Genomic DNA, 15,598 nt, shown 5'->3' with positions numbered 1-15,598 from the left:
CACTGTGTCCTACCACATCCATAAATACTATTAATTGTTTTCTATGTCACTTTTATAATCAACATAATTCATTGGTTCTATCAACTATTTTTTTAACTAATTAATATTTGAAATTCTAAACTATTTTGTAAGAAAATGCATGATTCTTGCCTGTTCTATGTGCGTGTGTCTTTGGAATTGCATTCTTGATATGTGGAGGTAATTTCATCGACATTTGTCATGCCTTCAATTATCATTTTTACTTCATGCATTTGCTTTTAGAGCATCAAGTATTATTCGACAGCCTACCTCAGCATTAGTTCTAACTTTCTTTGTTTATTCTCCAACTGTTTTTGACGTGTGAATTATTAAAGTGTTAACAATTAATCCCAGAGTTGAGACTTCATTATGATAGTAATATTTATTATAAATGAATTTTTGACTATATATATATATATATATATATATATATTAAAGTTCGATCATTCACATTTTAATTAAATCACATTAATTTTGTCTTTTTTTTACTCTTTCTTATTTAATCCTCGTGTTGTTCTTGTAAATTTTTCATTATGATCTTTTAATTGTTTGTGTTGATATAGTGGATTTGAGAGTTATTCCTTTGCTCCTTCATTAAACAAAAACATCAACATCAACTTTGTATGCGTGCAGTGTATAGAGAAGTATGATTTTTGGCATCTTTAGGCTTTTTTTTGGATAATTATCAAAATTGATTATGGTTAATAAAATACCTATTTAGATAACTACAATCTAGTCTTCTTTAAAATCACATTTAAAAGAATAATAAAACTGTTCATTATTTTTGTTTTCAGCAACGAATTAAAATCAACTATAAAAAGAATTGAAAAATCAATCCAAACATCAATTTCATAAAACTACATTTTATTAATTATAATGTTATTTGACGTGATTTATTCCACTGTTTTCAAATACGGATAGTCATGTATAAACACGTTGCTCAATAGGAATAATTTTAATTTTTCTTTTCATGCTATCATGTAATATTTTTGTATTATATATAATTTAAGATATTATAAAAATACCGAATTAATTCATTTTAACAGTCAAATTTTTAATAAAAACATTTCTTTTACATGCTATTTTTTAAAATTTTAAAATAACATGGTTTTTTTAATTATTCTCTTTATTTAATTAATATAGAAAAAAATTACTTGTGATAACAAAAGTATATAATATCACAGATATATATTTGAAATAATTTTTTTTATCATAGTAACTGGATAATAATTTTTTGAATTGATTTCTATATTTCTATAATTTTATACGTTTTTTAGTTTAAAATATCATTTTAGAATAAAAAATATCTATTTTTCCATAATTTTTTCTTAGAACTATTAAATGCACTTTTTAATTTTTTTATTAATTTGTTATATATTTTTCTTTCTTGTGTTATCAGACATAACCTCGTGCAGCAATTCAGAAAATACAGATAAAGATTGCAGGTTGCATAAAATATTTATATTTGTAAAGTGAAGAGATGCAATATACGATGCTTTTGAGATGATTGCAATAATTGAAGCCATGCAGACTTTAATGATAAGGTGTAGTGAGAGAAGAGAGGATGCTTGAATTATTGGTTAGGACAATCTTTGAGAAGACCAACAATGGCAGAAAGTGAACATCATGTAATCATTGCTAAGGGAATGTATAGCCCAAATGAAGAACCTCTGTAGTGTAACCAACTTTCTTTGTTGTCTTTCTGTCACAAAATATCAACCTTTTCTTTCTGCTATTTTTTTTACCGCATTCAGAAAAGGTAATAGAAGAGAAGACTCTAATTCATTTCCCTCAACACTTATTATATGGAGTATGTTCAAAGTTTTTGGCTATGCATAGTGCAGTTTAATCTCTCATATCATGCACTTTTATTTGTTTTTATTTATTAATGTTTTGATTAAGGTTTGAGGGTTTGAGCAGTACTTGTGAAGCACTTTTGTGCAGTGTTGTGATTTTGGGAAGAGATTAATCTGGTGCAGTAACCAGTTAGCATCATTATTCATTAGCAATTCAAATCTGAGTCTGCATGTGTGGACCATAATGTGTGTTATTCACAGCATATACAAACACATCTTGCTGCATTGATGGATTTCATTAAATAATAAATATGTACAAAAGTTTGAATTGAATCTGAATATATATAGCAAAGAGAAATTATTAACACTCTCTAATTGATTGATCAAAACCTATACATATGGATAATAACTAATTAAAATATATTTAGAATCTTGAAAAGTAGTCGTATAAAACAAGTAAAAAGTTTCGCAGAAAATAGCAAAGATGTATTAATTTGTTGTTCTTTCCTTTGTAATATTACGATTTTTTTTAGCAAAGAACTATTTCTCTTACAAAACCATCATTCAAGACAACACAATATAAATATAAGTATGAATGCAGAAATTAAATTGATTTCAGTGTATGAGGAAAATAGAAAATTATTTAATGTATAAATTAAATTAAAAATATTTTAATTAATCGTAGAAAAACTCATTGGAACAATTTTCTTCATTAATTGTGAGAAATTTTAAATAATATATAAATTAAATTAAAATATTTTAGATGACAAGTTTATGAATGGCATAAATATTTATAATTTTATAATATATAATTTATATAGTGATAAAAGGTATGAGAAAGAATAATTTTAAAGTCAGAACAAATTCATTACTAGATAAAGAAAATTCTGTCACAAAAGAATTAGTATAGAATTTTGTAATGAAAAAAATGTCACAAAATTAGGTATAATGAAATCAGTATGTAGTTGAGTTTGTCTATTTAAATCTCTATTCCCATAAATTTGAATTAAAAAAATTCTCTCATATAATCTACATCTTAAATAAACTTAATTTTAACATACCATATTTGTCATACAAAACTCGTTCGTAATATGGAATTACCTACACTTATAAATACTTTTTATATACTTGAAATAAAAATTATAAATTTAAATACAAGGTACATTAATGTAAAATTATACCAAAACAAGACATAATAACATCAAATTCATTTATCCATTATATTTTATCATTGATGTAGTACATTTCCTATTTTTCACTATTTGAAGTTCTCTCCTTTTAATTTACAATATAATATGAAAACTAAAATCACTTTAGTTCATCACAAAAAAATAACAAAATTATAATATACTAAAAACTTTAATGTAAAATCATACAAAACTCCAAAAAATATAGATTTATATGACTTGCCCTTTATAATTACCATTATCCTTTGTTTATCCTATATCTCTTGAAAAAATCAGAACCAATTTTCCTTCTTGGTGTAAATACAAAATAGGTACTTGTGAAAGTAACAAGTAGACAAAAGATAGAGCAAAATAGAATAATGACAAAAACAAATTAACATGGAAAAACCTCCTTAACTTGAGAAGTAAAACTCATGGGACCTAGTCCTGAAAATGTCTCCATTATGAAAGTAGATTATAATATTTGTTTCTCTCACTTTATGAGTCACCCAACAAGGATGAAATACAATGTTTATGTAGTCTCTCACTAGAAATTCTAATCTCATACTATCGTGGATAGCTTTCAATCTACTTTCTGTGTTGCTTGCTTTTCTCTTCCCTCACAAGTTCCCTTCATATAGAGAAGGAGATAAATATTTCTTCATAAAGAGATAATTGATAATTAATGTTTATTATATTTTCAAGATACCTTGAAAATGTTATCTTCAACTTTCTAGGTTGAACTTCATAGTTTTCAAGAGAGATGTAATTTCCAAGACTTTGAGATGTCCATCATTAAATATACTAAATGGATCAATTATTAAGATTCATTGATCATGGTCTCTCATTAATTAAGGAGAAATTCTCAACAATATGTGACTATGTTATAGAAGTTAGATATTTAAATAAGAGGTGAACTCCAAAAACATATTTTCAAATGTGGAGGTGGAGACCAGCGACAACAAATATAAAAGTTAAATGCATTATGTTATAACTTATTTTACATGAGATATTGATAACTACAAACTTTGCAACTAAATGTAGATAAAGTTTTAAAATTCCACATTTATTTTTTAACTTAAAAATACAAACTCACATCCACACAAATTATGGATCATAAGGTAGTTTTTGAACTTTTATCTAAATATCCAACTATAGGTATTACAAACATTTTCAAAAACTTTTTTGTTTGTTTGTTACGATTTTAGACAAAAGAATGTCCATCATTTGTTCTAAAATATCCATTATATAAACAAATTTATTTAAATTCTTTATTTTTTATAGTTATTAAAAAAAAATCATGTTACTAATTGTGAACATTCATGACCTCACAATTTGTGATGAATATACTATGTTAAGATTTGTAATAAATGTAATTTTCCACACACTATAAAAAAAATAGAAAATATTGATTAGTATTTCAATTACTAAATAAAATAAAAACGAGTTATTACTTAATTTAATAATTATTTTTTGTACTTTTTTATGGTATCTTTGTTGTGATGGTGAATGATTCACTACAATAAAATCATGAAATATAAACTAATTTTAGAAACAAAAAATAACTAGTTGCTATAGTGACTAAATTAGAGATCATTTTAAAAACTAAAAATACTTTTGGTTTCTATTATTGTTAAATGGTTTCTAAATTGGTATCTAATTAGTTACCAAGGTTTTTTTCTAGCAAATTTAGAATTTAAATAATTGATAGTGTAAAATTTTGTTAGATACCAATTTAGAAACTATTTAACACTAGTAGAAACTAATTTAGAAACCAAAATGTCTCTAAAATGGTCTCTAATTTAGTCACTATAACAAATAATTATTTTTTGTCTCTAAAATTGGTTTTTATTTGACGATTTTCTTGTAGTGGTAAGTTAGTCAATATAACAATTAATTAATTTTTATCTCTACAATTGGTTTATATTTAATTTTCTTGCGGTGTAAGTTACTCAATGAATCTATAATTTAATATGAATTGATAATTTAATAAATAAAATTAGTTTTTGATTTTCAATATCATTATTAATTAGAAAATTATTAAATAGAAACAAATTTTAGAGACAAAAAATAATTAATCACTATGTTGACTAAATTAGATACTATACTTTAGAGACTAAAAAATTGTTGGTACCCAAAGTAGTTTATAAATTTATAAACTAGTTTTTAAATAGATATCTAATTAACTATCAAAGTTTTAGTTACCAACTACTTTAAATTCTAAAATCAATAGCTAAAAGAATCCCCTAATTGTGGAATAAGGGGAACGAATTTTCCCTAATTGAGGACTAAGAGAACAAGGGTTGATCTTTGGAACCACTTTTCTCTTAGAGAAAGATGATTCATTTTTGGAACCTCTTTTCGATTCACACAGACGTAGTCATTGTTTCTACTTCAAATCCTTTGACATATCATTATTATGATCAATCACCGCATCTGAAATAAATAAGTATTTAAATTATCCTAGACCCAATTCCTAAACAATATATGACAAATGAACGTAACATAATAATAATTATGTTAAAATTATGGTAGGACGGTAGAGTCCAAAATAGAGATTTAAAAACATAGTTAAAAAAATTGAAAGAAGGAAAGGGTTTAGAAAGAATGATGAGGGCATGGTTGTACTCGCATGCATGATTGCACGCTACCTAAACAAAGCAAATGAGTGACGAAGTGAAAGAGAAGAGTGTGAAATTAAAAGACAAAGCAATTAAATTAATTAAGAGAGTAGCCATGCAATGCAACACTTTTGCTCCCCTCACCAGACATCATCATGGGACATTTCTCATGCTCTTTCCTTTTCTTAGTTATGCCTTTCATCATTATTCTCACTTTCATAATCTCATTTCTTCTTCTTCTCATTCTTCTTCTTCTTCTTCTTCAATCTGCTGCTGCCAAAGTATGCGACAAACTCTTCCTAAAATATTTGCACCACACACTTCTCAACTCTCCCTTCTTCAACACTATCTTGGCTTGGAATCATTAAAACTTATAACTGAAATTATTGCATCTCAAATGGTGGTGACCTAATTACAAGGCTGTCTTCAAGAGGCTCCATTCAGATTTTCAAAATTACATATATGCACTTATGAAAGGAACAATGTTTTCAAAATTAACATGGGATAGGTTATTATAAACAGGTAAAAAGTACTGATTCATTGTTCGATGCTTATGGAGTTGGTCCTACTTGTAAAATTTATTATAACATCAAGATATATAGTTTCATATATGTATGAAGTCTTCTATTTTAAAACTTCTTTTTAAATTAAAAATTTATTTGCTCTGATTTCGACCATATTTGTTCATTGGTTTGATAAAGATAAACTATTTTTTGAGAATTTTTGACTGATAGTTTTAAAAAAAAAATTAGCCAAATTGTGTCTAGTTCTTTTTAAAAATTGAAATCTTACTATATTGCTTCACTTTTCAGATTAAAAAAACACTAATGGAAAATGTTGATTTTATGTTGTTTAGATAATATCGAGTTGTAGAGGTTTATGTAAAAAATAGTATAGTGATAATTTTAAAATTAATGTAGAAAATGTTTAAAATATATTTTCATCGCGTCTCTTCCTTTTATTTTCACTTTCTTTAATGTGGTTTTATAACTTTTATGGTTTTTGGTGGGGAGAGCAAGGAACCAACATATCTTTGTGGAGATGTCATGCCTTATATCATTGACATGGATTATGTTGTTGCTTTATTTTTTGTATTGTTGTTTATGTACAAACTTTGACTAAGAACTAGGCTTTTTATACATGGATTGGAATACCCCAAGTATTCTCATTTATATTATTCTTTATTGCTGATTAAAAAAAAAACTTTTATGTTTTTTTTTTAATTCTTGGTGACTACTACAGTTCTTTTTCTCTTGTATCATTTTCTTTCTACTTCCAGTTATCTTCTATCTTCTTTGGTACTACTATCATTTGATAACCTCTTCTCATATTTATTAAAAAATAAGTAACTTCATCTAATTTTACACTTAAAATGGCAACTGACTTCATTTATTTTGTTTCATTTTATGAAAAAGCTATATTTCTTTAAACTATATTTAATCATGTTCAAAAGAGATGATGTTATAACATATTTAAATTAACCTGTAGATAAGAATTGATTGAATTTTTCTTATATTTCAGTTCAGTAAATTTGAACATATATATATATATATATATATATATATATATAATATTCATAGAAATTTTGTGAAGAACCTAGAAAGAGAAACGCACGTAATACATATTTCTAATCATCGTTTAAAATAAAATAGTTTAAATTTCTAATGTAAAATATTTTATGAAAAAATTTGCTTTCGTATACTTATATTTGTCTTTTATTAATCCTCAGTATTATGTTTTAAAATTACACAGGCTTTATCTTAAAAAAAATCACACGAACCTACATAATAATATCATTTGCTTGGGAACATGTATTTATTTTTTCTCGATTTTCTTGAATTTAATTTGCAAAATTATATATATATATATATATATATATATATATATATATTGCTTAACTAAGTTTTAATATTCAGATAAATCTGTGTATTTTTAATTGAGTTTTTATTGAAGTTTTTTTTGTCGTCTTATATTGAATTCTTATTATTTATTTTTTCTGTTAATTTGATTATGTGATTATTATATCTTATTTCAATAATTTATTTAATTATATTTTTTTATTAATATTAAATAACGTAATTTTATAGTTAATAAAGTGATTTTTATTATTAAATGAGGATAAAAGAAAATCTAAATATAATGTTAGAGGACTATAAACATAAACATTGAACTTGATAAATTGAAAGTTGGAGTTGCATGTGAGTAGTGAAAATGTTAACATTTTTAATATTTACATACAGTTTGGTTCTTTGGAGTGGCACTGTAGTTGAAGACGGATGAGAGAGTGTCATTCTCGTTTGGTTCAGTGCACATTTGCAGGGGTTTGTTGGCGCTCTCAACAATGAAGAGAAAAGAGAGATTTCTAAGTAAAAAAGTCAACCAAAAAATATCATGCTACCCTTGCTTTTGTTCACTTTTTTGAAAGTAAATTTATCTTACACTAGTAGTTCCACTCCCACGCCATGCACAACGACAAGAACACCACTATACCCATGTCATGCACAACAAGACAATATTTCATTTCAAGATTTTTCACAATCCCTAGTCGATTATGCATGAAAAAACACATAAAACTTAATCGATTATGTCCTAAAAAATAGTTGATAATCGATTAAGCATACAACATAATTGATTACTCTCTATTTTTAGGAGGATAATCGATTATGTGTTGTGTGTTAAAACAAACATAATCAATTATGTTATCTAGAAATTTAACATAATCGATTAGGTTATTTTTTTAAGAGAATACATAGTCAATTAGACTCCTAAAAACAATGAATAATTGATTATGTTATTTTTTTTAATACAAAGCATAATTGGTTATGTTCATTTTTTTTTTTTCAGATTTTCCAATTTTTGTTTTTTATGATTTTTCCTTTGATTTTTTTTAAGTTTTTTTGTTCTAATTTAATATCTGGTTTGTATATTTTTTTAGAAATATTAAAAATATTTTTTTTATTAATCAGAATTAATAAAATACATTATTTGAAATTATAGACTATTATTTTAATAATTTTATTTATATTATATTATTCAAATTCAATTATATATTATAGTAATCTTGATTTTGATTTATTAATAAGAATAGAAAATGAATTTAAATATTTAAACTCCAAACCCTAAATTTGAAACATACACAAAAAATTTCTAACCTAAATTTTAAATACTCATTTACTTTTTAAAATATTTAACTTTTTCATAATAATAATAATTATGAAAATCATCATTAATATTAATATTTTTTTTATAAAAACTTTCATACATTAATATTAATATTTTTATATGAATAAAATTATATACTTCATATATATATATATATATATAATACAAAAAAATGTAATTAACTAAAATGGGATTTAAATCAATTAATATTTTATTTTTCTATTTTTTATATATAAGGATAAATTTGTAATCTTAGAATCTACATCATTAAAAATAATTAAAAATATTTTTACAATCATCATATCACTCATGTATTTCAATCAACTTTCTTCACACATCCATTCTAATTTATCTCAATTCAAACGTACTTAACTTTTTTATTAAATTTGCACACTTTCCTCCCTCACATCCTCAATTTTTCACTCCCTAATTAAAAAAAAAAACGTATTATATAATATATTATAGATTGTTATATATAGAATAATTTTTTTGTGGTTGTCTTCTTATCGAAAGACTAGTTTGAATATTGAGAAAAAAAAGGAGTTAGTAAATTCACCAATAAATGCATGCTTGTGTTTGAAAAGGGATGATTATTATATAATTGCAATAATTACAATGATGATTAAGATAATATTGATAAACAATAACATAAGTTGGTCCAATAAAACAATGATGGAAAGGATGAGAGGGAATATATTGACTTTGATGATGGAAGCAATTGGCCATGAAAAGAAGGATGATGTTGGAGAATCATGATGAGAGTGACCACACACATTCACAACAAAACACACAAATTATATACTCAATTTAATCAATCAATCTTTTATAATTATCAATAAATTAACAGTCAAATTCATTTTTAAAATAAATAAAAAATTCAATTATCAATTAATTTATTTTTTAAAATTATTGCAATAGATTAAACTAGTCTCTGAAGTTAAAAGGGTCCAATTGTATGCTTCTTTTTATAATTCATATTAAGGAATCAATTAAATTGGTCATAACAATTTTAAAGATGAAATGAAATACAATTGACCATTATATATACATAAAGATAATTAATGTTATAAAAATAATAAATATTTTTAGAAGAATATAAATAATAATAGTACTAAAAAGTAAATGTGACGACTCCAGCTACAGTAACTCGTGTGCCCAACCACGCCCTTTCAGGCAATTCATCATTTTGTTTTGGGTGTTCTTTTTCAAGTGTCAGACTTACGTATCAGAATAATGATAAATGTTCTTAATATTTTAATGAATGAGAATAAATAAAATGAATACTAAATGATTATTTTAATTCGTAAAATTATAAATCACTGTAGTTTTCATCTTCTAAAAAAAATTATTTAATCTTTAAATGTGTAAAATTAGGATAACTACATTCTATGGTTAAATTTTGTAAAATGATTCAATTCATTGAATATTAAATTGGTAAGACTGATTTTGTAGCTTTTTTTTTTATAACATTTGATGCTACTAGAGAGTTTCAAAATTAAAATATTTAAGTACACCTTTTTTTTCAAACTTTTAATTATTTAAATCAAGTTATTTAATTATTTAATTTTTTTTCATTTTAAAAATATTTATCAATTTTTTTTACTGTAACACTAATAAGTGATATGACATAATGTTGGTGACTTCCTGCGCGTCATAAGATAATTTGCAATTATATTATTTTAATCTCTTCATTTATAGTGAATTAATATTTTAATGATATAACTTTAAAATGAGATGAAATAAGTAAATTGATAAATCAAGAAAACATATTTAAAATAAAAAATGATAGTTGTAATAAAAGGGTAAACCCTAAACTAGCAGATTTGTTTTATATATAGATAATATTTACTCTTTTGTAAGCAAATCTACATTTATTATTATTAGTGTTGATAATATTACCTATATTATTTAGGAATTTATAATATATATATATATATATATAGTTATAAAAAAATTATTTATTAGTACGAGATTTTATCAAAATATTTATTCAAATTCAATAAGAATAATCATAACAAGGCAAACATCATACATAAAATAAATTAATAATTTAAAAGTAACAATTTGTAATAATTATTATTTATAAATATATATAATCACATAATTTCAATGTATATTCATCATATCATATATAATAAATAACATGCAATCAAAATATCTTCTGGAAGACATAATTGTTATGTTCGTACATAAAGACTAACATATGTTAGTTGTATTGTAGTAGATCACTCTATGTATAACTCCAACTCTGGCTAGGACCATTGTTGACACTATCCAAATTTGGTCTACCTCACTCTAGTCTAAGGGCATGTCTCTAGTATCCTTCCATGGCTCCTCACCACCTGGTGCTTTAATCTATGTGATTGGGACTACTAGTGGAACATGTGATCTCATTCAATTTGCTCTAGCATACCTCACCATACTAAATGAGATATAAAGTTCTACTCAACCTCACGAACAATTAAATAGGTTATGGAAAAAAAATTACTTTAACTTTTATTAATAAAAGAAATTACTTTAGATACTAATAATTTTTTAGTTTATAAAATAATATCCAATTTAATCGACAACTAATTATTTTTATTGTCTAAAATTAGTTGTTATTTAATAATTTTTTAATAATTAATACTAATTATTCTTTTCTAATAATTATTTTTACATAAACCCTTAATAGTAATATTATAAATATAGTTTTGAAATTCTACATAAACGTATTATAAATAATAATAGTAATGAATATTTCTTCCTCATAAATCATAAATAATCATAGAACTATTATTAATATTAGTGTATATTTCTTCTCCATTAATATTTATTATTATTATTATTATATTTTATTAGCATTAATGCTGAGACAATTGAGATCTATCTAAAATATTTTCAATTTTCATATTTTAATCCCTAAAATTTATTTTTATGTATCATATACTTTAATTTGACTTAGTAGTGTTGTATATGCCCCATCTTTGATTAAATATATTGTATGAACATTTTAGAGTATAAACACCAATTAGAAAATGAGAAAAAGGTCTTTTGATTTTTGTTAGTGACCAAGCCCACTCTTTAACTTCACCTCTATCCACCTTTGCATTGCTAAATACTACATTATTGCTAAGATTCTATATACACCACACAATAACTATCCACATATATTTACATGTTTGGTTCCTTCTATTATTTATATCCATTAGACAAAAGTGATTTAGATTGTGCTTAGATAATCTGTTACTCTATCAATAACTATTCACTTATTAAAGAGACCAAACATATCTAATTATTTTACATTTTTCCCCTTTGTTAAACCTCTTCACCACCAATATTTCGTCACAACTTCTTTCCACGGATTTTTTACTTCAGTTGCAAGCCTCTATTTCCACTTTGATCAAAGAGCTACATTAAATAAATTAACACATTTCTCTAATCTTGATTTTAACTTGGATAACTTTTGGAGAAAAATTTTCATATAAAGATTCATGGATTATAAAAATATTTCAAATCTCATCAAATTTTCATTGATCATGAAAAATTTCAATAAGATTATATTTATTGATTGAAATATCAGTTTACTAGATTGGAAAATATTGCATTCAATTCTTTGTTGAGAAAATATCAATTTATTTTTAGAATGTGAAAAGCTTATAAATCACCTAGCCTCTATTAGTTAGTTTAGATTAAAATTTATCTCACCATAATTAAAATAATATTTTTTTAAATATAAAAATAGTTTTTATAAATGAATCATTTGAGATGTCAATCCGTATATAAAAAAGTGTCTATATATACATAAATGATACACTAAAACCTTGTTAGAAGAGCAACACCTAACCATCAAGCCAAAAACATCATGTCATCATTCCTAAACCTAACCATCAAGCCAAAACATCATGTCATCATTCCTAAACATGACAAAAAAAGGGATAAATATCATTAACCAACAAAAAAAAAAGTCACATTAATAGCACTTAGTAAAGGATGTGCTTTGCCTCCTAAAACAAAAATAGTACCAGTCGGAACCGAGTTGACTAAGTCACTTGGTATGAGAAGTCGACTGACTGATATATTCAATAAAGAGATAGATGATAAATAAAGTAATATGTTATAAATTCGATAACAATCGATAAATTAAGTAATGTTGTTTTAGCAAAAGATAAGCATTAAGTACCATTCATAAACAAAATAGTCCATTATGAGCACTATAAATAAGTATTATCACACAAAGAGTTAGAGACTTTTATCAATATATCATTCACTCTTATACATGGTATTTACTCGATCATTGGAGAACCTTTTACAAGTTAATTCTCGACCGAGTATCATAAAACAAGCACAAGAAAGAAGAAGAAGGAAGAATAATTGAGTGTCAAGGAACGAAGAGGAGAAGAAAGAAGTATGAACAACTGAAAGACCAGAAACAATTGTTCAAGCCTGTAGCGGGTACTATCTAGACCCTGTACAAATACATAAATGTTTATATAAAACATCACATATTCATCGAGCACCAGCATCGCTAAGAAAAAAAAATCAAGCACAAGCTATAATCCAATGCATATTGTTACTTCCTAACCCAACATGATAGATTCTTCACCTTGAAAGCTCATTCTAAAAACAGAGGTCACCCAAAAACTTATTTTAGTGGTTACAGTTCATTTTTTTGTTTACCATAATGTTTTATTTAGTTAATTATGTAAAAACTAATTTTTCTAATGAATTTAATCATAATAAACTTTAAAGAATAATCTATAAAATTCTACCAATTACCTTGACTACCGTCTTATAATACTTGTTCAAGTTTATTAATTTTTACTTTGAGTTTATGTTGGAAAGGTTCATAAGTTAGAATTTGTTATAATCAAATCATACTCTAAGAATATTCATGATATAATAACTTCAATGGTTAGATGGGTTTAGAAGTGAAATTAATAAGAATGTGTTGTATATACATTTATTTGTTATTTAATATGAATTTTAAATAGAATTACAAGATCTGAATCTAAACATAAATTGTGCTATTAGATGAGAATTTACACAATTAATTTTGAACTTGGTTAAAATTAATTTAGAAATAATATGATTATTGTTTGGTGCTTTTATTATTATTAAAAGCAAGTTAGTAACACAATTTAGTATAATTTTTTTATCTAATATAAAGTTATTTAAATTTAAATTTGTTCCCTTTGTAGTTTGTTCTCACTCTTTAATAGATTACAAAAGAAGATATAAGATATATTGAATACCTTAATAAATTATATATAGATTACAAAATAAGGTATAAGATATATTGAATGTTAACTCAAATCTATTTGGATAATATTATAGGTAAATTCTTATATTTAAGATTTTTTTATCAATAAAAATAAGATCTCTCAATCTATATACACAAAAGTTTAAAAACTAATAAATCCTTCAATTCATATACAAAATGGATTGAAACTAATCAGTCTCATATACATATTGTCCATTTGAATAATTATATCCAAACGATGTTGTTCTTGCTAGGGAGATGGGACCTAGAGAACTGTTGACCGACTTTGTCTTTCTCCCTCTTGTCAGTTGGTCAACTTACACTTCAATCTACTCCTTCAGTTTTTCTTTAGCTCCTCATTTAGGTCTTGGTCGCCTAATTACTCAGTCTCTGACGAGGATGCCGAATGGGGATACCGGCAGAAGGCACTCAGACGCTCAAGTCAGCAAAGGGCGTTTGGCACTCGAAGGTGTACAGTAATTAATGACGTACCTTGTTTATTGGAATATGCACTATTTATATTATTTTAATGGACTTACATTGTTGGGTCTGATTAGTGAGATGAGTCGTGCTTAGAGGTGTATTACCTAATTTCTAATGATGGTTTAGCTTTGTTGACCTTGATTTGAGTGTTAATGAACCGAGAGTGTCGATCGGCCCACCTGGATGTGGACATTGTCGGTTGACCCAATCATATGTGCCGAGACATGGATTTGGTCGTTCGGCCCATACCAGTACATATGTTATTTTTAAAAGTCACACACGTGGATTAAGAGAAAAAAATATATATTTATAAATTGTTTTGATCTTAACTTTTTAAGTGATATTGAACTTTTATACATAAAGAAATAAATGATAAACCTACCCTCAATTTTTGCATACAAACAAATTATAATTATTTTTACCTAAAATCACATTAAATATTATTTCAACATAATTTTAAAGAATTTGTAAGAAAAAAAATGCGTGAAATGATTCACAAAAAATTTCCTCACCTTTTTTCCTTGACTTCGGACTAAATTGGATGATGGAGAATTACAAGATCCATATAAACTCTTCATTGTATATCCCTTATTGGCCGTATAGCTTATTATTATGAACTCCATTCTTTTCCTTTATTGTAACATTTGATACCTAGAAGAAGAGTTGAGACAACACAAAATTTTACACCCATAGTTCCAATATTATAGTAAAAGTAATTATCATTTATTTTATTTTATTACAAACCATATGTTTGAAATTTAGTGTAGGTTAAATATCACACATTGAGTAGAAATGAGAGAGTTGAATATAGTATAAGAAAGAAAACTTATAAATTGCTTTAAAATTTTAGGTTGGAAATAGTATTAGTTTCTCATATTTTATTGTTGATTCTTGTCTATGAATCTCCTCGAAAAATCTATCAATGGTATCAAATATCTTTTTTCTTAACAAAAGTTCAAACAAACATAAGATTGTTAGGGAATTTTAGTGTGAATTTAAATTTCGCATTATATAGAAAGTTAAACACCATATAAGAAAAAGAAATCCACAAACTTATTGTTGAAGATCTTAACTTGGAGAAAGTGTGAATCTATTATATTTTACCTCAAG

Source organism: Phaseolus vulgaris, chromosome 1 (genome assembly GCF_000499845.2).
Source record: "Phaseolus vulgaris cultivar G19833 chromosome 1, P. vulgaris v2.0, whole genome shotgun sequence".
Taxonomy (NCBI): domain Eukaryota; kingdom Viridiplantae; phylum Streptophyta; class Magnoliopsida; order Fabales; family Fabaceae; genus Phaseolus; species Phaseolus vulgaris.
The sequence above is the reverse complement of the archived record's forward strand: the minus strand, read 5'-3'. Positions refer to the sequence as shown.